The sequence below is a fragment of the Parasteatoda tepidariorum genome, chromosome 8, assembly GCF_043381705.1.
Source record: "Parasteatoda tepidariorum isolate YZ-2023 chromosome 8, CAS_Ptep_4.0, whole genome shotgun sequence".
Classification (NCBI taxonomy): Eukaryota; Metazoa; Arthropoda; class Arachnida; order Araneae; family Theridiidae; genus Parasteatoda; species Parasteatoda tepidariorum.
Window position 1 is genome coordinate 18299073 of NC_092211.1, and position 27890 is coordinate 18326962.

Consider the following 27890-nt stretch of genomic DNA (forward strand, 5'->3'; position numbering starts at 1 on the left):
AATATTTTGTTTTCATTAACAATCGACATCTCTAAAGAATAAAAAAAAAATCTTAAAAGTGTCCACCTACATTTTGAAATCTAATTCGAGTATTCTTTGAAACAAAGAAAACAGTGAATTGAATATTTAGAAGATTTTTTTCCAACTGGATGAATAAAAATATGAAAATGATTTACAAGCGACGACGTCCACAGTTAAACACAGATAAATAATTGGTTATAACAGTTTCGGAAAATTCACAAAGCTGGCGACCATGGTGGCGATATAAATCAATCAAGCCCGTCTCTCACATTGCAGCTCAAAATGAATGATTCAACAAAAGGGCAATTGGCAACAGAAGAACAGTACCTGAAATAGTGTATACATTAAAAAAAATCATACACATCTATTCGCCATTGTCTAAGCATAGACAATTTATCTACTCTTAAATGATTACCAAAATGTTCGTATCAAAGTACCTTTCCACATTGTTCTATGGCATCATTTTGTATCAAGAATAATTTCGCCAGGATTTGACCGCCAAGGCGCCATAAAATATTCTGTCGGCTCGTTTTCTCAGTGTTGTCCGTTGCCTTAACACAATAGTTACTTTTTTGATGGAAGATGTCCTTTAAATCTTTTTTCCCTGAAAAAGATATTATTAACCGTTTGTTTTGAGATTTGACGAAAAATTTTCATTTTACGGAAAAATGATCACGACGCTCGCACAAATGGAATCACGAAGTCTCAATCATATTCCTATAATGTGATTTATAGTAAATGCGTATCCGATGACACCGATCATGTGACGCAAGATGACAAGCGAGTACGTGACGGTAAAGCGTGACATACGTAGATATAAGGAAAAGAATAAGTACTCGTTGACCGAACTGTAGATTGATGAAATTTGCATAATTATTGACGCTATTTATTTACTAAACAAGAGTGTCAAATAATACGAATTTTCCACCATTGCTATAAATTTCAATTCCTAATTCGGAAATTTTTTTTTTATCAGTCTTTGTTTTTTGGTACAATTCAATTTTTAATGATACCTCTCAAAATTTCGGAGGCTAGTAGCCCTTTTTTTTATCTTTTTCCTGATAAAGAGAAACACGGCAATTAAGTTCGAAATATTATTTTAGAACAGGGGTTTCCAACTTACATGAGGCCGGGGTCCACAATTAAAAACATAAATCAGATGGCGGGTCGCAACGTTATCAAAATTTTATGTAGGACTCTTTCATGTTTGAAGGAAGGTTAAATATTCGGGCAAGGGATTTATTCGGAATTTTTACCAAGTTGCACAAAACAAAAGTATTGAATTACAAATTAAAATAAGAAGTAGATTTTTAAAAATATTTAATTGCATATTAAAAATTCGGGCAACAATAACTTTAATGTGCACCTATGTATTGAACAATTAATCTGCAACAGATATCTAATTGTTAAGATATAAAACTTTAAAAAGGTTGGTATTAAAACTTACATAGTAGCACACAAAATGTTCAATGACAAAATTGAGGTTTGTCTGCTGCAACCATCGGAGAATAGACATTTACAATTAAAATTTACAAATTTACATTTTAGGTGTCTGCTTTTTTCTCCGAACGCTGAAGAAAAGAATGTAAGAAACATTTTAATAAAAAAAAAAGGTTTTTGAAAACTTAATAAAAAAAATGCCTTTATAACAATGTTAAAAGTAATTTCTTTTATAGGCTTATTATACGATGTTCATTATAGGTTACAGTTTTTTTTTTCTTTCGAAAATCCTCATGCGTGAAAAATGACATAATGGAACGTTTTATTCGGACAATTTCTATCTTAACTTACCGTGAATATAAGACTTTAGAAAAAAATACAATTTTTTTTTCCTAAATTGAAAGGACAGAGCATTATAAAGTCGTTAAGTAAGGTAAATTCGTATGAAATAAAATGTTAAAGATGTTTTCGCAAATGGGAGATTTAAGTATAATGTAATGTAACTTAAAGTATGCACAAAAAGTTGCACAAAAAATGCCATTATTATCTATAGAAGCAAATACATTAAGTTTGGAAAATCAATACCTATAAAAAAATATCTTTCATTTTTTTTCTGAAATCGGTTTTAAATGAAATGTCAAAGAAAAAAAATAAATAACACTCAATCGAGTTTTCAATGTCCATTACATCAGAGAAGAATTTAGTTTTGTTGCATTTTCTTATGTAACCAAGCATGTCGTTGTAAAATACCATTGCTAAAAACTAATTTAAATATAAGTAATCATAGAAGTTATCAGCTACTTCTAAAAATAACAGAACGAAAGCAGTTATTAATTAAAGTAAAATTTATTAAATTATAGTTAAAAGGTTTTGATGATATATTATAAAATTATATTTCCTTCTTTTGCAAATTAAAAAAAGAGTTAAAAGTATTGAGCTATATTTCTCAAGTCAAAATTTTTGATGATTCCATCAAAAAATTTCCATGGTTTATGTTGATTTCGTGTAGTTTCAGATGGTTCAAAGTCAAATTTAATGAACACTACCATCCAACAATTTCCAACATGTATTTATGATTTTCAACAATGTTGTTTCAATGTTTGATTGCTTATTTTTTTTAACACTGCTGCTTTACTGTTAAAAGTAACAATATTGTTTTATTGATATGATGGTTAACCATCATGATATGTTTAATTTTCTTTCACCAGTAAAATCTCATGAATTGTTTCGCTGCTATTATGATCAACCATAAATCTGTGTTTGATGCTGTTGGATCAACAATAAACCATTACTTCATATATAAAAAGTTATTTAATTGCTATAACTGGAAAGATAATTTTGGCATTATTGTTGCAATAATATCTATCAATTAATAATGAGACATGTTGTTTAAATGCTTGATGGTTAACCATTAAATAAAGCTTGATATTGCTAGTCGACAGACAATCTTCATTTCATGCTGAAAGATATTACTTTGCTAATAGGATGGTAATTCTCTCAGCCATTTAAGAAAAATAAATAATTTTCGACATTATGGTCATTTTACTGATTATCTCACCTCTCTTTTGTTTACTTCCCCTGAAGTAAGGACCTACAGTGCTACCCTTTAAAAGTCATAAGCTAACCATAAAAGGGTGAAAATAGTTTCCAAATAGAAAAGATTGAAGAGAGAAAAAAAACGAATTGAATTACATTCTTAATCATACTGTATGTAAAAACGTTTTCAATTTTCCAGAATTCCCTAATTTGCCGCAAAATTCAACTTTAAGAAATCCATTGTCGTAACGAAATTTTTTTCATTTTTTTACAAAATTTCAGTTTTATGTACAAAGGCTTTTTTTAAAGTCAATTTTTTGAACGAATACTTAGTACTATGATGAAGTTAACGAAAAGTTAGAGGGATAGATTAAAAAACAAAAAGTTGCGCTCGAAATTTGAAAAAATTTATAAAATTATATTATAAAGATTTTAGTACAACTTATAAGCTGTAATTGCTTTTAGTCGTAGAGGTGTCAGCCACATGAAAATTTAGATAATTTTATTTAGTTAACTATTTTTTTAAAAACTTTTTAATGCTTTTATCTGAAGTATAAAATGGCAATTGTTATCAGGGCCTGAATACCACTCAAATCCATGTTTATGTCTTTTAATAACTATTATCGTAAATTGCATTCAAATAGACTCAAAAGTAGTTGTTTTATTACAATTTACCGAGTTTTTCAAGTTAGTCACCAAAATTTTATATTACGATAAAAAAAGTCTTTTTTTTTACCATAGTCGAATGCAATGTTTTCAACAATAATTACTATTTAGCGTCGTGGTGGCTCTGGGGATAGAGCAATCACCTCCCAATAAGGTAATCATGGTTTGAATCCCAGCAATCGAAATTCGATACGAATTCCGCACTCGGCTCGCACCGACCACATCGCTGACGTAAAACATCGCAGTAGTAGACAGACATCATAAACTAGAGTCCCTTTGCCGTTGGGGTAACCGCGAGATGTTTTCGTGATTTTCCTTCCTATGTAAAGTGAATGCGGGTTAGTTCCATCAAAAAAGTCCTACGAAAGCAAATTTCTCCCAGTACTAATTGATCATGGAGTTCTCTGGTCTTCTGGATAGGATTCAAAATTACAAGTCTACGTAGTTGAACATTAGTAATCATAAACTCAAAAATTGGGACAGCTGTTCAAAGAATGTTATAAAATAAAGGATAAAATAAATACTATTAAACATAAAATTAACACACAAATCTATATATATATTTCTCTCACACGGCGACGAAAAAAAGCCTCATTACAACTCTCCGAATGGCAACGCTAGAAAATCGACCAATGATTGCCGCTAAAAATGTCACATGCCAAATCTAGCTGAAGTGGCTCAACGTATAGCGCTTTTAAAAACGGAAACTGAAATAACCTTAAGCTAGGCAGAATTGAGTAGTCCTTGTCGATAGATCTCTATTTTAGTATTTTGTTGAAAGCGCTATTTTGACGAATTTATATATTACAAATTTATTTGACGATTTTTGATTTATATCACGAATTATACTATAGCACATTTCTAATAGGTTTAACGAATTACATGCCATTTATTTGAATTCAAATTTATTTTAGTGACTTAGTATTTACAAAAAAGATGCAATTTTTTTTTTAAAAGTTGTTATATGGATTTGAATGATTGTTTTGAATTCTTACAATTTTGTGTATTTACAATGTACTTAAGTTAGTAGTGAGTGAAGCGAGTTTGGTTTGCTAAGCAAACCATATAAGATTGCGTAGCAATTTTCTGGGGTTGGCAAGCGTTAGCGAGCAGGTGGCGCAGTCCACTAGTAATATATAATATAAATAAATAAAAGTACTGATTCCCAAGAACATAGCAGGAAAGTGGCATAAGGCGGCGCCCGATAATATTTTCGGCCATAGGTTGTTCTGAAATTCTCAATCCTTATGATGTGTTCTATCTTCCTTTCAAGTTTGCAACAGCTTTCAATACAGATTATGTGACTTAAAAGGACACCATATCGCGGAAGACAAGCTTCCTCGCAAATTCTTTTTCACCTTCATTACTAATTCAAAATTTAAAGTGTAGAAAAAGTGAGTTAAGACAAACCTAAAGTAAGCCACATAGTTCCAAATACTTAAAAGAAAATTTTAAAATATACAAATGAAAATAAATTATTAGAACATAACTTAGGATTATGCCACGGTGAAGTTCTCTTCCAATAATTTGCTTGCATTTTAATATTTTAAAGTACTTCTTTCAGCAACTAGAATTTTCATGACTTACTACTCTAGGTGTGTCTGTACTTATTTTTCCTTTCTTTTAAATTTTAAATTAGTAATGAAGGATAAAGAGAATTTGCGACGAAAATTTTTTTCCGTGGTAAGGCGTCTTCTTCATAAGAAGATATAAATAAGAAGTAAATTTACTTACTAACGAGGCTTATAACAATTCAAACAAGGACTTATAACAAATCTATCGTTTTTCCTTTTTATTATTGTTATTTTTTTTTCAAATTTTCACTGCAAATGTTAAGATTTATGTCTGGCAACACGTAATCTATCGCTTTCTCTCCTTTTTTTTTGCTATTTTTGATTGACATTTACTCAGCTCGAAATTATAAAATGAAGCAATAAAGATCTCGTGAAAGAAAAATAAATTTTTCAAAAATAAACAGTCAATATTTAAAGAAAAAAATCTGAAAAAGAATCAAGAAAAAGAATTTTTGAACAAATTGAAATTTTGAAACAAAATTTGCGCTAAGTTCACCAGTAAAAAGAACTCATTCAGTAAGTCAAATTTCGATTCCGTACTTGCATTTAAGTTACACATCAACCAAACATGGTATTTTCCTTTACAAGTTTAACAGTTTATGGTCGTTGAATTAATTTAGTCGAATCTTATTATTTTTATTTCGTCATACTTCTTGTACTCTTTTCTACACGTTTTCCCAATTTCAAGTTTCTAAGTCTTATAGATTTTGAACAGAAAAGCAAAATGTAATGTAAAACAAAACAAAAAAAGTGACAAAGATTATTTTTTTAAAAAAAGCACTTTCAAATCGCAATAACTTTCAAACAAATTGGAATTTCAAAAAAAAAAAATATTCGTTAATAAAAATATGGTCTTTATCAACATACAAAATTTCAACAACTCTAAATTTGCATTCCCGAGGCCTATAGAATGGCCCCCGTACAATGTTTTTTTCCTACATGCTTAACAGTCAATAATTCTCGAACGAATTATCGAATGCTCATTTTTTAAAATCATCGTGCACTTCTTTGTAATTTCAAGTTTCTAAGCCATGTAATTGAAGTGGTCAATGCTAAAAGCGGGAATGTATGTACCATTTTTGCGAAAATAACTTTTTTGCTGTTTTTGGAATATCAATCACTGATTATCAAATACCGAGTAATTTTCTAGACTGCCTAAAGAAGAGAATCCAAGAATTTGGATGCAATTAAAAACGATCTTTTTGGATTTTACTCGATAGTACACACTTGTAACATACCCCCTTTTAACATTGACCACTTTAATTGTTTCGCAACAAAATATAACGTAACATTATGTTGAACACCCAAAACCGAGACGGCGTTGGTGCCCCTTATGGTTCCTTGATATAGAGAGATAGTAATGACCCTAAATAATACTGTTATATTCAAAAGTAGAAATAACAAAAATAAAAAATTTTAAGGTTTGTTAATTTGTAAAATCTTTATTTTCACGTTTTTTAAATCCAAGCTTATTACAAGCTTTGAAAACAAAATTACTAATTTGGTGAGAAAATCAAGATTAGATTGAAAAGTAATATCAAGATCTTTAATAATTTCCAAACGGGTAAAAGTAAAATAGTTATTTTTATAAGAGAATTTTAAAGGTTGAGATTTAATTAACAATGGACAATTTTTTGGTATTAAGATATTAATGGTTTAGATAACAAGGGCGGGGATGGCCGCGGTTGAGATGGGCTGACTCAGTGGAGTCTGATTTTCTCGCAATTAATGTAAAGAATTGGAAATCAAAGTTGAATCAGAAGTCGTCATGGAGAAATCTTCAGAGGAAGGCATTGGATCACATTGGGCTGTCTGGCCAACTATGATGATGATGATGGTTTAGATAACACCAATTAGATTAGCTATCCAGGTCTTGTTGCAAACTAATTGCATCCGAATTTGCATTCATAGAAACTGACCAACAGTAAACTGAAAATAACTGACATATACTAGCACTTTCTTTCTGACAAACTCCGTTAAAAGAAATCGTTCTATGAACTAATAACTGCAATTCTATAAACTGTAAATGTACCGTTCTATGTACAGTGCGTAAAAAAAAGGCGAATAACTTTTCCTAGCTGAATAACTTTTGATCTAATAATCGGATCTTCATGCACTAAGGACTCAATCTTAATAGTTCAAAAAGGTGACTGCAAAGAAGCTAATTAATAAGTGCAAACGATATTTCTTCAAGTAACGGAATTAGACCCAAAAACATACATTCTCTGAATAAATATAACTTTTTTTCGACCGATTTTCTGACCCCTAAAAATTAAGGGGTAGTCGCAATCTGAGAAATATGGTCTTAATAGTTTGGTCAGAAGAAGTTTGGACCTCTTATTGTTAATTTTATCACCACATCTCAAACTTCTTAAGCGAATTGAAACATTTTTGCACACAATTATAAAATTTGTTTATCCAAAGATAATCCCATGCAAAAATATCTTCTAGTAAATATTTATTTCATATTTTATAACCGTCGTTGAACAGTCGACCCAAATTCGGGTTTATGGTTACTAATACTCAACTCCTAGAAATTTTGAACCCAATCCAGAAGACAAGGGAACTCCTGGATCAAGTATTGGGAGAAATTTGCCTACGCGGAGAACTTCTTGACGGAACTAACCCGCATTTGCGCTACATGGAGAGGAAGACCACGAGAACCTCCCACGGTTAGCCTGACGGCAAGTGGACTCTAACCCATAATCCGTCTACCACTGAGGATATTTTACGTCAGAGCTGTGGTCGGTGTGAGCCGGGTGCGGAATTTGTATCGACCAGCCATGCCTGGGATTCGAACCCGGTTCACCTCATTGGGAGGCGAACGCACCCTCCCCTGAGCCACCACGGCTTAGTAAATATTTATTATTTTGTTTAATAATAGTCGGAATAATAGTTTAATAATAGTCGGTTTTGAATTGTAAGGTATTAAAAAAAATTTTCACATAATTTTAAAGAATGCAATTTTGCATTCTTTAAAATTGCAAAATTGCATTCGAATTTTTTATTTGTGAAAACTTTGTTGAATAGTTTGTGGAATTTAGTTTCAAAAAAGGCGTATTTTAATAACTAACATTTAGTTACGCTATTTTCCATTTCAGAAATCATTCCATTAACTGGAATAATCGGAAAAGCAACGTTTGTTTCCATTTTCCCCTTCACTCGGTTACATGCTTACTTTTTGCTTCCAACATTGAAATAACTGGCCATACCTTTTCGACTACTTGCACTACTTCAGTTTCATTATCTACAAAACTCGCTCTATAAACCTAACATTCTATTTTCCGAAATCTATTTGAGGCAAAATTTTTCTATCAACTAAATGCCCATTTTTCTCTACACGTGTTATTAATAGACAGTGCAAGATACCTCAAATCCTGTTTTGATCTTAGATAAATTATTAAATATTCTCCCCCATCCCCACCGTCCTTTCCCCTGCCCATCCTTTTCATGCCCTCTTCCTTTTCATCTCTTAGTTGTCAACTGTAGAAGCATTTATTTCATAATCCTTTGACCAAGAACACATTTTAACTCGCTCACTTGGGCATGAAAGTAATGCATTAGAGACACGATGTGTGCCAAACTGATGTCGTTGTCACGGTCTGTAGCACGCCAAAGACGTATCCTGCGTTATAGGAAATAATAATAAAATGGCGATTTTGGCGAAAAATATCTCGATAATATTAAAACTTGAATTATGGCAGGCATATTAGAGAGGATTGGTATTGAAGATAACAGGTATATTCTAAGAAATGTTCCAAAATAACTTTGTTGTTCTTTGAAAGGTTGTTCCTAAGCATCAGTTAAAGGGTGTACACATATTTTACTCCTCTTTTGTGTTCCAAAGATGTTTATTTTTAAATCTCCTATCAGGTGTCGATAATTATAACATCAATAGCTTATAGCTCCTGTTTCCTTATGCGGAGTGATTCGTAAATAGTGCCTTTAATATATATTTTAAATATTTCTGTCAAAGACGAAATAAAAAGGTATATTTATTAAGGTTGCAAATTCCTATTTAACCTATTTTACGCAAATCATAGAAATTTTATACAATATGGTATTATTTTCCTCTTAAATTTGCTTAAATTATTTTAAATAAGACTCCAGAAAAAGTTTCACGCATGAAAACTATTATATTTTGAAAATGAAATGGTGCTTAATTGGCAAAATCGATGGACAAATAATTTAGTTGAACACTATTTTTCATATAACTTTTTATTTTTTTATTTACAGAAGGTGCAACTTTAATGAATCATAAAAATACATGATTAATCTCAAATGAAATATTTATACATTTTTCAAATATTCGAATCCGTCAATAACTGTTTCAAGTTAAAAAATAAATAAATAATAAAAATAGCGTAGTTTAAAGGTTTTACAAAGTGTTTACTAATTGATTTACTAATATTTTATAGAAGTCTTAAGAACCAGCAGAAAAATAGAATTAGGGAAAAATATGCGTAACAGTATTCATTAAAAATATTCATTGAAATGATCGAAAATGTTAAGCTCTATAGATAAACAAAGACAATCAAAATCTAATAAATGATTACCAAGGAAGATGTGGGTGTTTGAAATTATCAAAATCTGTCTATATGGCAAGAAAAACGGAGAGGAGATGAATACTCGAAAAAGGTTGACCGATCTAGTTGAGCCTTTGGTGAGATAGGTTGAGTGTATTTTATCAGCATTCGAAATCTATCAGTCGTCAATGATAAAAAGCAGAAGTGCCACATTTAAACCTAACCATTAGTAAAACTAAAATAACACAATCTTAATTAATAATAACCGTCCTCACACAGACATCAAACATAAAGATGGAAAAGTGAAAAAAAAAAAACATTTCTGCAATAGTATATTTACATATTTCATTGATTTGAATTCAGTTTAGTTCGCTTCAGATAAAACTTCTTGTTTGACATTTAAGCTTGCAGGTGTCCAGGAATTTTGGTACCTGAACCTTTGATCATTGATTCCACCTCAGAAATTTCGATACTTGACCTAGTTTGTCTTTGATTCCATCACAAGCCACACATAAGTAGGGCATTTCTACAGCAAGTCAAATTCGAAAGGACAGTTTTCATTCAGTCCGTATTGTCAAAAAATCCAAGAAAGTTTGGGATATGTTCTTATGCCATGCGTCAGGCGAGAATCCGTGTTTGTTTTCTTGGCACAAGCTCTCCCAGATTTTAAGTAGCTCATTTCAAATAAAACTATCAAATATTAAATTTGACACCTATTTAGCACTTCCTCCAAAATAGCAATTAACTACCACATCCGGTTAAAAAATAACTATATATTTACTTCACAAATGGGAATCCTTTCCCTTTAAGGATGTGACCTGGGGGTGTAATAAAAAAGATGAAATTTCACAGTTCGCAGAACATATTGCAGTGTAACCTTCCACAATTAGCAAAAGTGATTACGAGGGAGTATTCGCTTGATACGGAAGTCAGCAGCTGTTTTGGCGTCAGCGGACGCTGTATGTCCTGTTAGCCATCTGTATCTTTATATCAAACTACTCACTGACGATCTTAATTGCTTGATAATTCCAGTGACACTTACCTGGCACCTGACTTCCCGTCAACGCGCATGCCTGGCACGTGACCATATTGGCAATGAACACCAATCCATTTGTTCTACTAACACGCACAAGTACAGTTTTTATGCACTACAGTCAAAAAAGGAACTTTATTTTTTTCATCCTGAACTGGGTGGGATGTTTTGGGGATTTCCTTGTGGCTGCAAGGGTGCACGAAACGGATTTAGCTACCATTGTTTAGAAATTATGCGTTCCAATTTAGAATTGGCAGTGACGCGGAGAGGCCTGATGTGTTGTCAAAACTAAATGTTTAAATTAGTGATTAAGGAAGTATCTCGGCCACGTGCCTTACACGTACAATATCCAGCAAAAAATGGGAGAGAAATACCAATTTTTTACTTTTCCGTTTTTTATAGCAGGGTTTTTCGAAGCACTTTCACCAAGAGATAAAGAAGTCACAATTTAATTGATTTAAACTCGAAGTAAAACTTTATGTAATACCATGTTGTCATATAGAATCTTCTGCGCTTTAAAACTTATTAATAATTTACTCAAATGTCTAAAAAATTATAGAACCTTGTTGAAAATCGCCAATCTGGCAAGATTTTTCTATCAAGATGAAAATCAATAAAATCACAGCCTTATTCTTGGTTTTCACAAATTTTTATGACTCTAGATATTGCAGCGTTGAATCAATTTTTGAATATTAAAAATAAGATCACAAACGCTTTTCATTTCTCAAAACTATAGCTTTTGTCCACATGATGTTACATAATGTTTTGCACCATTTTCTGAATTAACATAGAGGTAAAAATAGACTAAAAATAGGCTGAACTTGATCTGAAAATCATGAATGAAATCATGAATGTTACAAGGTTAGAGCAGTAATAAAAATAGCATACTTATAACAAAAAAGTTATCATTTTCTGACTAGCTAGAGTGACCAGATCTCAACGGGAACTTTGAGTCTGATGATACAAGTTTTGTTTCCTAAATGTTGTAAACAAAGGTTATTATTATTATTTTAGCCAATCAAAGTACCGGCCACTTTGTTTTTTTTATTTTTTATTTTTTGTCGTATGCCTGTTTAGGCAGTGGGAGTGCGATTGCTCCTGATTTTCAGTGGCGCCATCTATGGCCAGGAATTCGACTTCTGCCACGCCATTCACACAACCACAACCCGCTTATAGGGCGGGTCACATTCGCACACAAAGGAGAAAGGACATAGAACACACCGAGAGAGAGAAAGAAACATCCATGCCTTCCTTGCCCGGGATTCGAACCCAGGACCTTTCTGATGCAAGGACAGTTCCCTGCCCACTACACAAACCAGTCGGCACCACTTTTCGATAAAAGCAAGCTAACAGGCGCAAACTAAAAGGAATCAAATCATGAAAACGTTTTAAAATTTCTTAAATGTCTTTTTATTTATAACTGAAAAGGTAAGAAAGTAATTTTAACGAGAGTTAGAAGAGTTAAATTGAAACAGTTAATTGGTAGCCAATTTTTATCTTACAAGAGATAATAGAACTACTTTCATAGAATTCTTGTAACTTACGCACAAGGATATTATAAACTGTATAAAATCAAAAATATTATAATGGTTAGGACACAGAGAGAATGGATGAAAGCAATTGCACAAAAAATATCTTTAGCGGATAGAACAATGGTCAACGAAAATAAGAAAGACTGAGAAAAAGATGGATATTGAATGAGGTTGAGAGAGACCTCAATATCTCAAGACCTTACAAACAAGATATAACAAACCAAAAACACCGCGAGGGCTCAGGGGATAGAGCGTTCGCCTTCCAATGAGGTGAACCGGGTTCGAATCCCAGCGATGACTGGTCGATACGAATTGCTCATTCGGCTTGCACTAACCACAGTGCTGACTCAAAATATCTTCAGTGGTAGACGAATCATGGGTTAGAGTCCCCTTGACGTCAGGCTAAGCGTGGGAGGTTTTCCTCTCCATGTAATGCAAATGCGGGTTAGTTCCATCAAAAAGTCCTCCACGAAGGCACATTTTTCCCAATACTTGATCCAGGAGTTCCCTTGTCTTCCGGATTGGGTTCAAATTTGGTTTATAATGTATATATATATATATATCGAAGTATGTACAAATTCGAGGAAACACATAAAAAGTTGCAATTGTAATATATGCAGCTACCAGGAGACCCCTAAGTTCGGGACTTTGCGCCGTGCTTAGTGTTAAAATGAAAAAAATAATAATAAATAAATAAATAATAAATAAATAAATAATAAAAATAAGTACGAAATTCCCCGTTTTGTTGTTAAATTTGGAATGAATAGTGAATAAGGCGATTTTTGCTGCGTCCATTTCATTAACACAAATTGGAGCCGGGTTATTTTCTTAGACACGCATTTTGCGCCACGTCCATGTTTTTTAACACGCATTTGGAGCTGTGTCCATTTTATTAAATACGCATTTTAAGCTACATTTATTTTCTCAAATACACATTTTGAGTTATGTCCATCTTACCTCATTGCATTATCTCATTTGCCTGTTTAGAAGAAATTAAATTCTTCCCCTCAAATCACTCTCATTTCCTTCAAAAAAAGGAGGAAACGTATAGTGGTGACTAGGAGAGTTTTCAGCTATAATTTATAAGGCCTTATCTAAGCTTTCTGTGAAGAAAAAAAATCCTGGGTATTAATTTTTCCGAAGAAAAATTAATTATTACTAGAGTGAAAAAGTTTAATCACAACATATATGTTTTAAATAATACCGCAAATTTGGCAAGATTTTTCCGCCTTGAAGAAAATTAGAAATATTTTTTCCTGTATTATATGTTTTTTATGATCATGAACAATTTTATTCATTGAAAAACCAGATCACAAACACTTTTCTTTAAAAATGAAAAAAAATCTGGCTTTCCTCATATTGACATTTTGCGCCATTTTCATTTTTGGCTAAAAATTAAAAAAAAAAAAAAAATTCACCCTTATGACTAACTATCCCGATTTTACAACAGTTATAAGAAATAACTTATTATAACGCGAATAAGCTTTATTCCATAAGACGAAACAAATTTTATCCATAAACTAATTAAGCCTCCCCCAAAGAATCTTCTTAATAGCGAAAACACTAATAGCTTAAAGATAAGCTAATTACAGCAAAATAATAGTTATTAAGGTAAAAGCGAAACTTGAAACCCAATTAAAACAAAAGATGGAAATTTAAAACAAAAAAGCTTAATCATAAATTAAAAGCACAAATCGTTTTCCCGGTTGCTTAAAAGGAAGCCATTAAACGTTAATTAGTAAAACGCTGGGCGTACTTTTTAATGCCTTCGACAAGGGTCTGTGGGTATTAAGTGCTTTGTTGCTGGCATCATTGTCACTTAAACCATCTTGCCGTGACGGCCAAATAAATAAATAAATGAGATATAAAAAGCAAGGCCTGAAGGTCGACTTTAGGCTCACATGCGCAATAAAGCGCACTTCCTGGCCTAGTCTGTCTGATGGAAAAAACACTACCCGGGAAAAAAGGGCAGTAGCTCATAAATTGTTACTTCTCATGTGTAGTTACATTGTATAGTAACTGATGTTTAATAGAGGCTGATTCTAAGGTAAATAAAATAAAAGAGCCGATGAGTTATGATGGCCTGATGTTAAACGAAAAATATAATGAGGCCTGATGTTATAGAAAAAAATAGAATGCGCCCGATGTTAAAGGAAAAATACAATGAATTAACGTTGAATTAAAAAATATTTAAATGTTATTATAAACTATTTGTTGAATATTTGAGAATATCTGACTTTTAGTAAAATCAGATTTATTTGATTTTATCGAAATAATTCTTGGAGCAGTTCAAATATTATGAAAGCAGCTCATAAATTGTTATTTCGCTTTTGTAGTTACATTGCAACTTAGCTGATGTTTAATAGAGGCTAATTCTAAGGTAAATAAAATAAAAGAGCCGATGAGTTATGATGGCCCGATGTTAAACGAAAAATACAATTCGCTCGATGTTGTAGGAAAAATACAATCCATCCGATGTTAGAGAAAAAATATAATGAGTACGACGTTCTATTAAAATAAATAATTATTTGTAGAATACTTGAGAATAAAATCAGATCTATTCGATTTTATCGACTTTATTTTTGGAGCCGTTAAAATATTACGTAAATAGCTCAGAAATTGTTACATCTCGTTTTTTTTTATAATTTTATAACCGTTATTGATCTGCCGATCCAATTTTGGGTTTACGACTACTAATGTTCAACTCCGCGGCATTGTAATTTTGAACCCAATCCAGAAGACAAGGGAACTCCTGGTATTGGAAGAAATTTGCCTTCGTGGATAACTTTCAGATGGAACTAACCAACGTTTGTGTTACATGGAGGGGAAAACCACGAAAAACTCCCACGGTTAGCCCGACGGCAAGGGGACTCTAAAAACCCATGATCCGCCTACCACTGAGGATATTTTATGTCAGCACTATGGTCGGTGCAAGGCTGGTGCGGAATTTGTATCGACTAGCAATCGCTGGGATTCGAACCCGGTTCACCTCATTGGAAAGCAAACGCTCTATCCCCTGAGCCGCCACGGCTAGTAGTTACATTCCAACGTAGCTGATGTTTAGTAGATGCTGTTTCTAAGGTAAATAAAAAAGCTGATAAGTTATGATAACACGATTTTGAAAGAATAATACAACGCGTTCGATACACTAAAGGGAAAACGCTATGAGAACAACGTTATATGAAAATAGTTAAATTTTATTATAAACAGTTATTTCAAAAAGTAACTTAGAAACAAGAAGAGTTCTGAAAAATCTGATCTATACGATTTTATCGAAATTATTTTTGGTGCCGTATAAAATACGTAAGTAGCTCATAAATAGTTACTTCTTTTTTGTAGTTACATTGTATAGAAAGTCATTTTTAATCGAGGTTGATTCAAAGGTAAATAAAATAAAAGCGCCGATGAGTATACCCCGATGTCAAGGCTGTTTTTTTTTTTTTTTTTTTTTTTTTTTTTTTTTTTTTTTTTTTTTTTTNTGCAATTTTCTTTTTAAAATAGCAATTATTTATCCATTGTTGTAGAAAAATTTATTTCATTTGCAATCTTGATTCTTTAAGCTCGCTCTTGACTTAGCGTCAAAATTAATAAAAATTAATAAATGAAAAATAAGAGAGAGGTTTGATGTTGTTTAGATATAAATCCTAACACTTATATCGAAATTTTTAACACTATAAAGGTTAAGAGAAATAAAAACTGTTTTCAATGCGAATGTTATATTATATAAGGTTATTACCTCTCATTTATTATTGCTTTTTGTGTCGCATATTCTGAATCGCCAAGTTAAATTTTTTTTTTCCAAGTATATTTGATTATTTTTCAAATTAGAGTATCCTTCAATTTCGTTGCGATTAACATATTTATAAAATGTGATTAACATTAACTTATAATCGCACATAAATTAACATATGAATGCGATTACGTCGCCATCATCATCATGATTGATTGATTGATTGATTGAATGTAGGGTTTACTGGCACAAAGTCCACTAAAGGCATGCATTTAAATAAAATCAGATAAAAGGTATGAATAAAATCAGATATAAAGTATGAGTAATCATCATCATCATAGTTGACCAGACAGCCCAATGTGAGCCAATGCCTTTCTCTGAAGATTTCTCCTTTACGACTTCCGATTTATCTTTGATCGCCAATTCTTTTCATTAATTGCGAGAAAATCAGACTCCACTGAGTCAGCCCATCTCAACCGCAGCTTTCCCCGCTTTCTTTTTCCAGTGGGTCTAAAAAGCAGTATCTTTTTTATTGTGTTGTCTTCACTCATTCGAATCACATGAACGATCCAATTCATTCTATTTATTTTTATGTATTTCATAATATCAGGTTGTTTATAAATCTTGTACAGTTCAAAGTTAAATCTCCTTCTCCAGTTATTGTTTTCATTTACACCACTAAGTATACAAAATCTTTCTCAAATATTGCGATTTAATTTTCCTCCAGTTTTGTCATTGTCCAAGCTTCAGAAGCGTATGTCAAGACTGGCCGGACAAGAGTTTTGAATGTGATTACAATTACAGAGATCCCAACTTGCTCCGGACAGCAAATATATATTTTAAAGTGGTAGTTTATGAATTGTGATTCTTGGTTTAATAAATTCAATTTAGTAGATTTTTAATCACCACTATTTCTAAATCATTCGTTGGCTTATATAATTCACCACTTTATAGTGTTTATGTCATGCTACACCTTTTAAAAAGCAAGCAAAAATAGTCAAATATTTGCAAATTTTACTTTGTAGTTATTTACCGTTTTTTTTAATTATTTTGGCGTGTCCGGAGCAGTTGGCTTCTCTGCGATTAACATGTTAATATCAGATTAAAGAAAAACATAAATTTATAATAAATACATATTTTCTAAACAAAAGTGTCCTTTTTTAATCGACTTTCAAGAAGAAAAACTTATAAAGATCAAGAGAGAGAAACGGTTTATGTGCCCATTAAAGCTGATCCTGAAGAAAAAACTGTTTTTCCACAACATGACCCATCTTCACTGAGTAATAACTCTCGAGAAGGAGGGGGTACCTGTTTTCAATGTTATTAATTTGTAAAAATTCAGTCATCCTCAAAATACATTAGGTGGCAATCCAATCGCTTTTTTTTGTAATAAAATTCTCTTCCCTCTTGAATTCCAATGATGAATGCGAAACATTCACGATAATATGTAATCAGTATTATAATAGAATTTATTCACGATAATATGTAATCAGTATTAGAAAAGAATCCTAGCATTATAAAAGAATTTATTTTCAGGTGTCACAAAAAGGGAAAGTACTACACGCAAAGTAAAAAAGTGGACACCTTAATATTTTTGATGATATTATTTTCACGAACTAGGACTCAATCTTAAAACTCGGGGAACTTAACTCAAAATATGCTTATTAGTGCGAGCGAGCCATGATGGCTCAGGGGATAGAGCGTTCACCTCCTAATAACATGAACCGGATTCGAATCCCAGCGATGGCTGGTCGATACGAACTCCGGCTCGCACTAACCACAGTGCTAACGTAAAATATCCTCAGTGATAGACGGATCATGCGTTAGAGTCCCCTGGCCGTCAGACTAACCGTAAGTGGTTTTCGTGGCTTTCCTCTCCGTGTAACGCAAACGTAGGTTAGTTCCCTCAAAAAGGCATCCACGAAGGCTAATATCTCCCAATACTTTATCCAGTGGTTCTATAGTCTTCTGGATTGGGTTCAACATTGCAAGGCTACGGAGTTGAACGTTAGTAGTCGTAAACTCAAAATTAAGTTGGTTGTACAACAACGGATATAAAATAATATAAAAGAGAAATTATTTAGTGCTGGCAACGTATTCTGGTAAAAAATCAGACACAAAAACAAATTTTCTTCCAATAAACATACTCTTTTTATATATAACGGTGGATTTCGATTCTTAAGTTAAAAGCTTAAAGGGTTGGAGCAATTTTTAATATTAAGTCCCAATAATTTAGAACAGGAGAGTGGTCGAAAGAGTTGGGTTTTAATGTAAATTTTACTTTTTGCATATTTAAGTAATTAAAAAAAAAGATCATATTTCTAAATTTTTATTTTTTAAGAACTAATTGACTGGTTTTCTTTAAGATTTGGTTTTTATCGTTTAAAATAACATAGATTAAATTGGTGGAAAATTGTTTTATATATCACAGTTCAAGAATTTTCAACCATTAGTCAGTCTGATAATAAAAAAACTAAATAAAATTTTTAAATGGATTCATTTTCGGATAAAAATATTTTTTAATTGTATGCAAAATTTTATAATTAGCTTGAGCTGTCCCGGATGTGTCACAAAATTCGAAGGAAAAAAAATATTAAGGAGGGCCAAACTTTCAATTTTCTCGCAAAACTTCGAAGATTCAAACTCCCGACCAACGTTATTTTCTTGTCTCCCTTTCATTTTGAAGGTCAAAAATTCAAATCTATCGAGAGAAAAATATGAATATAAAGTAAAAGTAGATTTTTGTGTCTGATTTCATAACCTGAAATACTGTCCTTTCTAATTAACATATTTAAGTTAGAACACTTAAGATTAAGTTCTAGTACGGAAAAATCATTCCCGTACTAGATTATCCAATCATTAAATCAAAAGTTATTATAGTGTTCGCTCTTTTGTTTTGTACACTGTACAAAAGCAAAGCAATAACTATAAAAATTGTGTCAAAAAGTAGTTAACATATACCTTCAAGCATGCGTATCTTGATCACATGTGGCGCACTAGTGGTCACTTTAGTGGTCAATTTACAGAGAAGGATGAGTTCGTGCTTTTTTTGCCATTTATTATATCACGTTATTTTTACATATATGACGTTATTTATTTATTTCTCATATATATTACACTTATTTTTGTTGCATTTATACAAATACTTAATCTTGCGGACTGCACATCTGAAATTAGTTTTGCTCCTATGGCTGCAGATTTTATTTTAAAAAATCACACTTTTCGTTTATTTTGTCGAAATGTGCAAATTTAAATACGTTATATAAAACAGGTGATCACATAAATATCACTACTATCATCTAGGGGAGTTAGGGCACATCATCAGGATTAAATTGTTTAGGTACCCATGCCTGGAAATGCCATCGCACGCGGCTATGGGCGCTTCCCCATTATGACATGCTCAGATACACGAAAAAAGAGTTTATAATAGCAAAACAACCCTAGTGACGTATAACATTTCTTTGCGTGAGTTCGTGTGCAATTTTAATTCTAATGGTGTGTCCTATCTGTCCTAGAAATTTGTTGCACTATTTAAGCGATCTCTTGCTACATATAACAATTTTTAGATTTGTATATTGAGTAAAAAAATGAACTGAAAATATCTCTTGAAAAAAATAACTAACTTGGAGTGAGAAACGGATTGCATCTTAACGACACGTAATTATCTTAAGTCTATAAAAAAAAATATCTCATGTAATAGAAATAAAAAATTCTTCCCCAATGTTATCATTCAAAAAAAAAATAAATGTAAGATTTTTTTAAAATTTATCTCTAAGAAAAACAATAATTTATCTCTAAAAAAATAATTCATTAATTATCTCTAAGAAAAACATACCCAATTTAGGAAAAACAAATATGCATATTTTTTAAGTATACTTGCCAGTTTTTTTTAACACTTTTTAAAAATATCAACACACAAGAGCATTTATTCTTTTATAAAACTTAATATTTATTTAATTTTGTTAAACATCCAAACTTAATTATCACAAAAATGCCTCAATGGTTTCCCATAGTGATAAACTCATAAAAAGGTTTTCATATTATTTCACTCATTAAGAAAAGTTTTAATAAATAACATAATAGTATTAAAAAAATTTCTGATAAACGCGTGTTTTTTCTTCGGCTAACTTAATGATTTAGAATGGTATTTAAATACATTGGGTTACAAATTTGCAAATTTGACTTATTTATGGCGGTCAACAAGACTGTTTGTTAGATAATATATATATATATATATATGAAGTTCAAAATGAAGATAAAACAAAGAAAAATTACAGACATATGAAAAAAGGGGGGAAATAATAAGTAAAAAAATAACGAACAACAGTTTTAAAAAAAAATTTAAAAAAAGGATGAAATTTTATTTAAAAGAACAGGAAGAAAAAAAGGATGAAATTTTATTTAAAAGAACAGGAAGAAAAAAAGATATAACCTTTTCATCAGCCCACACGATTATATCCTCAAAACAGAGTGCTTTCTGATATTGTATCAATAAAGCCAAAGCAAAATATATTAATACAATAGTGTGAGGAGCACTCAAAAAAATTTTTTACAAAAATATATATACACTATTGTATTAATATATTTTGCTTTGGCTTTATTGATACAATATCAGAAAGCACTCTGTTTTGAGGATATAATCGTGTGAGCAGAGGAAAAGATTATATCTTTTTTTTCCCGGTGTTTTTAAATAAAATTTCATCCTTTTTTTTAAAAAAAAAAATTTTAAAACTGTTCGTTATTTTTTTTACTTATTATTCCCCCCCCCCTTTTTTTTTAATATGTCTATAATTTTTCTTTGTTTTATCTTCATTTTGAACTTATCTAATGAGTTCAGCTTACTTGCAGCTTATTGTTTTTCTTCACTTTCTTCGTGTTTTATTGTATNTGTTTGTTATTTTTTTACTTATTATTCCTCCCCCCCTTTTTTTTCTTATGTCTATAATTTTTCTTTGTTTTATCTTCATTTTGAACTTACCTAATGAGTTCTGCTTGCTTGCAGCTTAAGCGCAATAAAGGAAACTTATTGTTTTTCTTCACTTTCTTCGTGTTTTCTTGTATTTATTTATATATATATATATTGTTTTTTTCTTCTAAATCTTCTTAATAGATTGTAAAAGAGGTAGTATAAGATATCTCCTCACAAATCTAATTTAAGTTGAAGTAACAGTTGTAATTATAGTATTTATTTTTACCGAAAAAATGATAAATATGTTTGAAATTGCTCCCTAATGGTGACAAATCGTCAGACCTTGAAACATATATCTACTGTTTAATGGTGTGGTAATTTCAGCGCTTCACTGCCTCGATCTCTATACACTTTTGATAAACAATCACTCACCACTGATTTATGCGTTCATAAAGTAACAACTTTATGAGAGAAAAATATTGTCACAGTAAAGATCAAACATTCTTTTTTTTTTTTTTTTACATATTTGTACTATTTAATAAATTAAGGTGGTTCTTTGAAATTCTTTCGCTAAGGAAAACAAAAAAGCCACAGTTTAAGCGCCTGAAGCAAAGCTGTGGATATACCATCTATACGTGAAGAGGCCTTAGAACGGACAAATAACTTAAATTATTTAAAAATTAAGCTTTTTTTTAAAATCACCAATTTGGCAAATTTTTTTTATCATTGATGTAATTTATCAAAATCACTGTCAGATAATGTGGCTTTAGAGTAGATTTTGATACATTAAAAAGTTAGACCAAACACGCTTTTATTTTCACAAATCTGTGGTTTTTCTCCATGTTGACGTTTTGCGCCATTTACGGAAAAAGCATGGAGTGCGATAATGCTTACAGATAGGCTTAACTTGACCTAACAATCATCAGTAACTGTTGAAAACTTACAGGAGTGATGAAAATAGCATATTATTATTACTAATGCGCTATTTTTATCCCTATGTGCTATATTTATTTCTATTTAACTCTTATCCGTAACTATGTTTTGATCATCTGTAACCAACATCCTTTGCGCTACTAATTAAAACTAGACAAAATTACAATATGAGGGTAAGTCAAAGTTTTTGAAGATAAGTGTCTAATATAATTTTTTTATATTCATAATCCTTCACCTGCTTTTTTGATCTCATAAAATTGTAAAGCAATTGAGAAAAAATTCGATGATTTCAAGGCTGTTTTTCATATGTCCTTCGTTTTTATGAAATAATGCTTTTTAGTAAATGATATTTATAGCTGATGTGCATTAATAACATTTAATCGAAACTGCAAGGTTAAGTTTTCCCTATCTTTATTAAGCTCCTTCTATTTGTTAATTGTGAGAACAGAGCAAAACGGCAACTGAAGAAAATCCACAGTTTGGTGAAAATAAAAAGAATTAGTGATCTTACGTTTTAATGTTTGAAAAACAATTCTGCACTATCAATATTCTAGAAAATTTTCAAATGCTTCAAACTATCAATTGATTTTAAGTACTTTTACATGTAAAAAAATCTCGCCAGCTTGGCGGATTTAAAAAAAAAATTGAATAACTTTTAAAATATTTAAATTTGCTTCCCAGTTTTAAAGCCCAAATATTTTTACAGAAAGATGATTATATAATTTTATACTTATATCTTGTTTCCTGAATGATGTTCCTCAAATTGTGGTTTTTTGATTTTTTCTTGGAGAGTATGAGCAGCGCATTGCAAAGTGATGTCGGTAGCATAAATATTACATTCTTAGAATATTATTACATATTTTTAGAATTTATATCAAAAATTAAGAGAAAAAAGTAGAAAGCAAAAAATGGATACTCGATAATCACAAAACTTTCTTCGTTTTTGACGAAACAATTTCCTGGTAGATGCTTATAGTATTCCACGATAAATAAAAAACTTGTAATGCCAAATGTATTTAACTTTTTTAAAAAACACTAACGTGGGCACCATATAGACGGCACGATGCAACAAGGACAGATAAATAAATTACACTCATGCCCGAAGAGGGATTTGAACTCCGGATCTTCCTAGTACAAGGCCAACTTCTTGGACACCATACAAACCGGGTCAGCGTAATTCGTCAGTTTATTTTCGATTGTCCAGTCTTTATTCTAAATTCGTCATTCTAGTTAACAATCGCTCACAATACACTACAAATAGGTTTCGAATTGAGGAAACATTTTAGTCATTCATTTGCGAGTTCACGTTTCGTCACAAATCACGTGATTTCGTGACGAAGTGATTCTCAAAATTAAGGAAATGCTGCTCAAGGATTGCTGAATCGTCAAAAGTGAGAGTTATTTCTGAGAGTGTAGTTTCAAGTCACATCAACCGGCAATCAAATTGATTTTGATGTCTTGTTGATGTTGTTTCGATATCACTACAATTTACTATTTCATTTGCGAGTTCACGTTTCGTCACTAATCACGTGATTTCGTGCCGAAGCGATTCTCAAAATTAAGGAAATGCTGCTCAAGGATTGCTGAATCGTCAAAAGTGAGAGTTATTTCTGAGAGTGTAGTTTCAAGTCACATCAATCGGCAATCAAATTGATTTTGATGTCTTGTTGATGTTGTTTCGATATCACTACAATTTGCTATTGAAACTAATATCGATATCTAAGCGATTGAATATATTGAAAAGACTCAATTATGCAGTCTCCAAATTTCTCCATTCATTTCAAATGATGGTATAAATAAGTAAAAATGTCACTTTGGAATCTTTTTTTTACAATAATTTTGAACACGTTAATTCGATGTTCTTATAAAATGTTTAAGAAAATAAAGTACATCGTATTTTAAATGCAACTGAATCGCAACACTTTAGATATCACAAAACGAAGGAAATTTACTGAAAAACTCAATTATGTTGTCTAAAAATTTCAAAACGTTTATTTTAAATTCTGGTAAAATGCGATTTCGAACGAGTTTTATTTAAATATTTTTGAACAAATTAGCTCGATTTATATTGTGTTTACAAATTTAAATACCACTGAACAATATCACAACAATGTAGATTTCACAAAACAAGGCACATATATTTAAAATATTCTGTCGTCTCCTAAGTTCAAAACGCTTATTTGAAACGCTGGCAGAGATAACTTAAAATGTGATTTCGGAAGAGTTTTATTTTAATACTTTTGAATAATTAAATTCGACATTATTTACATTATGATTACAAATATAAAGAACATCGAATTTTCAATACAACTGAACGATATCACTACAACTTAGATATCATAAAACGAAGCAAATATCGCATATTGAAAAGACTCAATAATGTCATCTCGAAATTTCAAATTATTTCAAAAGCTGGTTTTAACTCAAAATGCGATTTTGAACAAGTTTTATTAAAATATTCTTAAAGAGAATAATTCGATGTTCTTAGTATTATGTTTACAAATATAAAGAACATTGAATTTTAAATACCACTGAACTTTATCACAACAATGTAGATATCACAAAACAAGGCAGATATATTTAAAATATTCCGTCGTCTTCCAAATTTCAAACCGCTTATTTTGAACGCATGCATAAATAACTTAAAATGCCATTCTGAACGAGTTTTATTACCCCAGATTACTAAAAAAGATGTCATTAAAATAGAGAGTAGCGGAAATTCTTTCCTAACATCAACAATGGTTGACATTGTGTTAGGATAAAACACGTACAAAGATGTTTATTGTTTATTATTAATAGTCCGTGCATTTAAGTTAAAAGTCCCCTAAAAGTGTATAATCAAATTAATAGCTCTTTTAAGTTTTTATCTGCTTCGTCTAGCCTTTCACGCAGATATGAACACGAAGGTTTCGCTATATTTGGCCTTGTAAAGTACGTCCCTTTCAGCAGGACAACCACAGGATATCCACAAGAAAAGGAGTAAATCACATGATTTTTGCTATAGTAGAGCGCTTGGCCAAAGTAGAGCGGTTCAAAATAAAAATGTATAATAAATGTGCACTTTGTGACAAAAGCGTGACAGTTTTATGCTTGTTTGTACTTCGTGAAAAATTTTCGGGTCAAATTGCGATAAAAAGTACCGGTAATCAAAATGCCGATATTTTTTACCGGAATAAAAATCGCCTATGCTGTAATTTTTGCAGTAATAAATATCGTAAAATAACTGAATCACTCTAATTGAATAAATATAACTAAAAAAAATTACGCTTCAATGGATTTTACGAAGGATGTATCTAAAGTGCCGTTACTTTATATCGTAATTTGATCAGGAATTTTTTACAGAATACACGATATAAACATGGTATTAAAATAGTGGGGAACTTTATTATTCTATCTGGTTTATAATATGGGAAGACATGGGGAAAATGAGGGATAGACTTAAGTATTGTTTTCTAGACAAATGAGGTATTGTTCCCGATGTACTTTTTACGTAGTAGACCAATCTCAAGTCGATAGGAGTCATAGTTTAAAAAGTTATAAAAAATTGTGTGTACGAAGAACAGTTTGTATTTGAACATGTTTAAGTGTTTGTGCAGAATTTCGGTAAAAAGTACCGGTTATCAGGATACCGGTACTTTTTACCGTAAAAATCATCACATTATGAAACAAAAAATCCGATATACCGTAATTTTCGCTGTACTATTTACTATAAAATTACTGAATCACTCTAATGAAAAATATTTCAGTAAAAATTACGGTATAATAATTTAAGGTAAAAAAATGAATTTACTTTAAAATGGATTTAACGGGTGATGCCGTAATTTGATCCAGAATCTTTCAGTAGTTTATCAAGGCAAGTGAGTTGTTGTTTCTTACATGTTTTCGTTTTCTAAATTGAATGGGATCAAAACCAAATCAACCGAAACAATTGTGTAGATGTTATAAGAGATAAGAAAGTTTTCAGTTGTACCTATTTATGAGACTGACATTGCTATTTAGGCATGTGAGGCCTTGTTTCTTATGTACTACTTTACGTTAAATAAAATCGGAATTAAGTCGATCTGACAAAGGTATATGATATTGACTTAGTTTTGATGTTGTCTTTGATTTAATGTTGCGTTTAAAAAAATGCCTCGTTGTCTGGCGAGAAAGTTAACCACGTAAATAAATAAGTACAAAGTTGAATTTTCTGGCAATAACAACTTGATAGAACTTCTAAACTATTTGTCCTATCAATTTTTTTTTTGCCCTATCAATTATTATTTTTATTCTATTCAGTGTAAAAAAAATTGAAAACAATTCCTCATTTGTCTAAATAGCAATATTTTAGTATAACTTAACGATTTCGGACATTTGTTAAGAGTATTAGCAAGTAACTGTTCTATTTAAATTTTATGCTCTTATCTTTATCTGCAAACACACAGACACAATTTATTTTTTTTTAAAACTTATAATACATTGAAATTTTGCGATTTTGTTATGATTCGTGTTTTACATTTTGTGATGAAATAATGTATATGAATACTCCAACTCCCATTATTTCCGGTTCAAAAAACCAATTTTTTACAATAATAATGACTTTTAACAACTAAAATTCCATAAAGAATATACCCAAGAACATCTATTTTAAACCAGTTGCATGTTCGACATTTTACACCGGAAGCAAAAGATTTAAGTTTCACACATTACAAACAAATCCAAGAAAATAAGAAATTGCACCTAATCCTCATACTTCTTTAAAAAGATCCAAAATTTCCTCAGAACTGTCTGTGTGGATTTCAGTAATAATGTATTCCACGCGTTGTCCGAACCCCCTGGTTAAACAGATCCATGCAACTCCTGCTGGTTAAGAGATGGATATACCTGTCTAAAATCAGACTATACAGTGAATAGAAGTAACTATTTACAAAGGAGTTTCTAACAATGGTAAGAAACAACAAAAGATGGATAGCTGGAGAAAAAAGTTTCAATGGTAAAGAAAGCTTTTCTTAGAATACAAATTCATCAAACTTTTCGCTGTATGTTGACAAAATAAGAAGGATGTAGACGATTGTGATGATTATCCCAAAACTCCAATATTTTCAGATGTCAATTACTTGATTAAATTATAACGATGAGAAATAAAATATACACACCGCTGTACTGAAGTAATTATAGACTAGTTATTTATTTGCACTATTTTTTTTAATTGTTATTACACTAGTACCGTAATTATTCACAGATAGGCTTTTCATTTAAACAAAAATTTCTTTTGCACCTGCTTGAAAGTTTACATAAAAGTCCTATTTGTCGCATTAGTATTTAAAATACTAGTGCTAATTATTAAAAATACTTTTCTTAATAACAAATGGGAATAATAAATGATCAAAAAATTATATTGCTATTAATAACCACTGTACAGAAATGGTTATTCGAATAGGTACTTGTACCCGGGTTTTTTTTTTCTTTGCTTTGTGCATCTTGACACCAAAAATTGTAGCACCTACTGTACACCACATTTTCCAACACACCAAGAATGTTCTATTACACTATTTGGAGTAAAATAATCGCCACCATTTTTGCTACATTCAGTACAACTAAAATTCTTAAGTATTGTAAGATAAGATTCATATAAGAGTCAGTAAATGTAATTTTACGCTACAACGATGCAATATAAAATAAGAATCATTAATTTAAAATTATATGCACAATAATTCCTAAAAATAAAATTTATTTGTGAATCAAACTTACGTGTAGCGAAGAGAACATAAAATCGAACTTGAACAAAGCTGAACTCGAATTGAGGCAGATCGAAATTGTGGATTAAAAAATCACTTTATACAGTTCACTGATATTTAAAAAATAAAATATATTTATCCTTATAACACAACTGAAAACATACGTATCTATTTTAACGTCAAACAACCAATTATTCAAACAAATCACAACTATTCATAAACAACAACTAACTCTCAATTGCCAACGTAACTTCTGGCGATAAGAAAAAAGTA

The 27890-nt window shown here is 31.0% G+C and overlaps 1 long non-coding RNA gene across 1 annotated transcript; it reads right to left on the reverse strand.

Annotated features, from left to right (window-relative positions):
* Positions 1-27890, reverse strand: LOC107456034 (uncharacterized). Its single transcript, XR_001585658.3, has 3 exons — positions 27631-27890; positions 459-625; positions 1-348 (listed from the first exon to the last, which is right to left on the reverse strand). It is a non-coding gene; the product is annotated as an uncharacterized lncRNA (long non-coding RNA).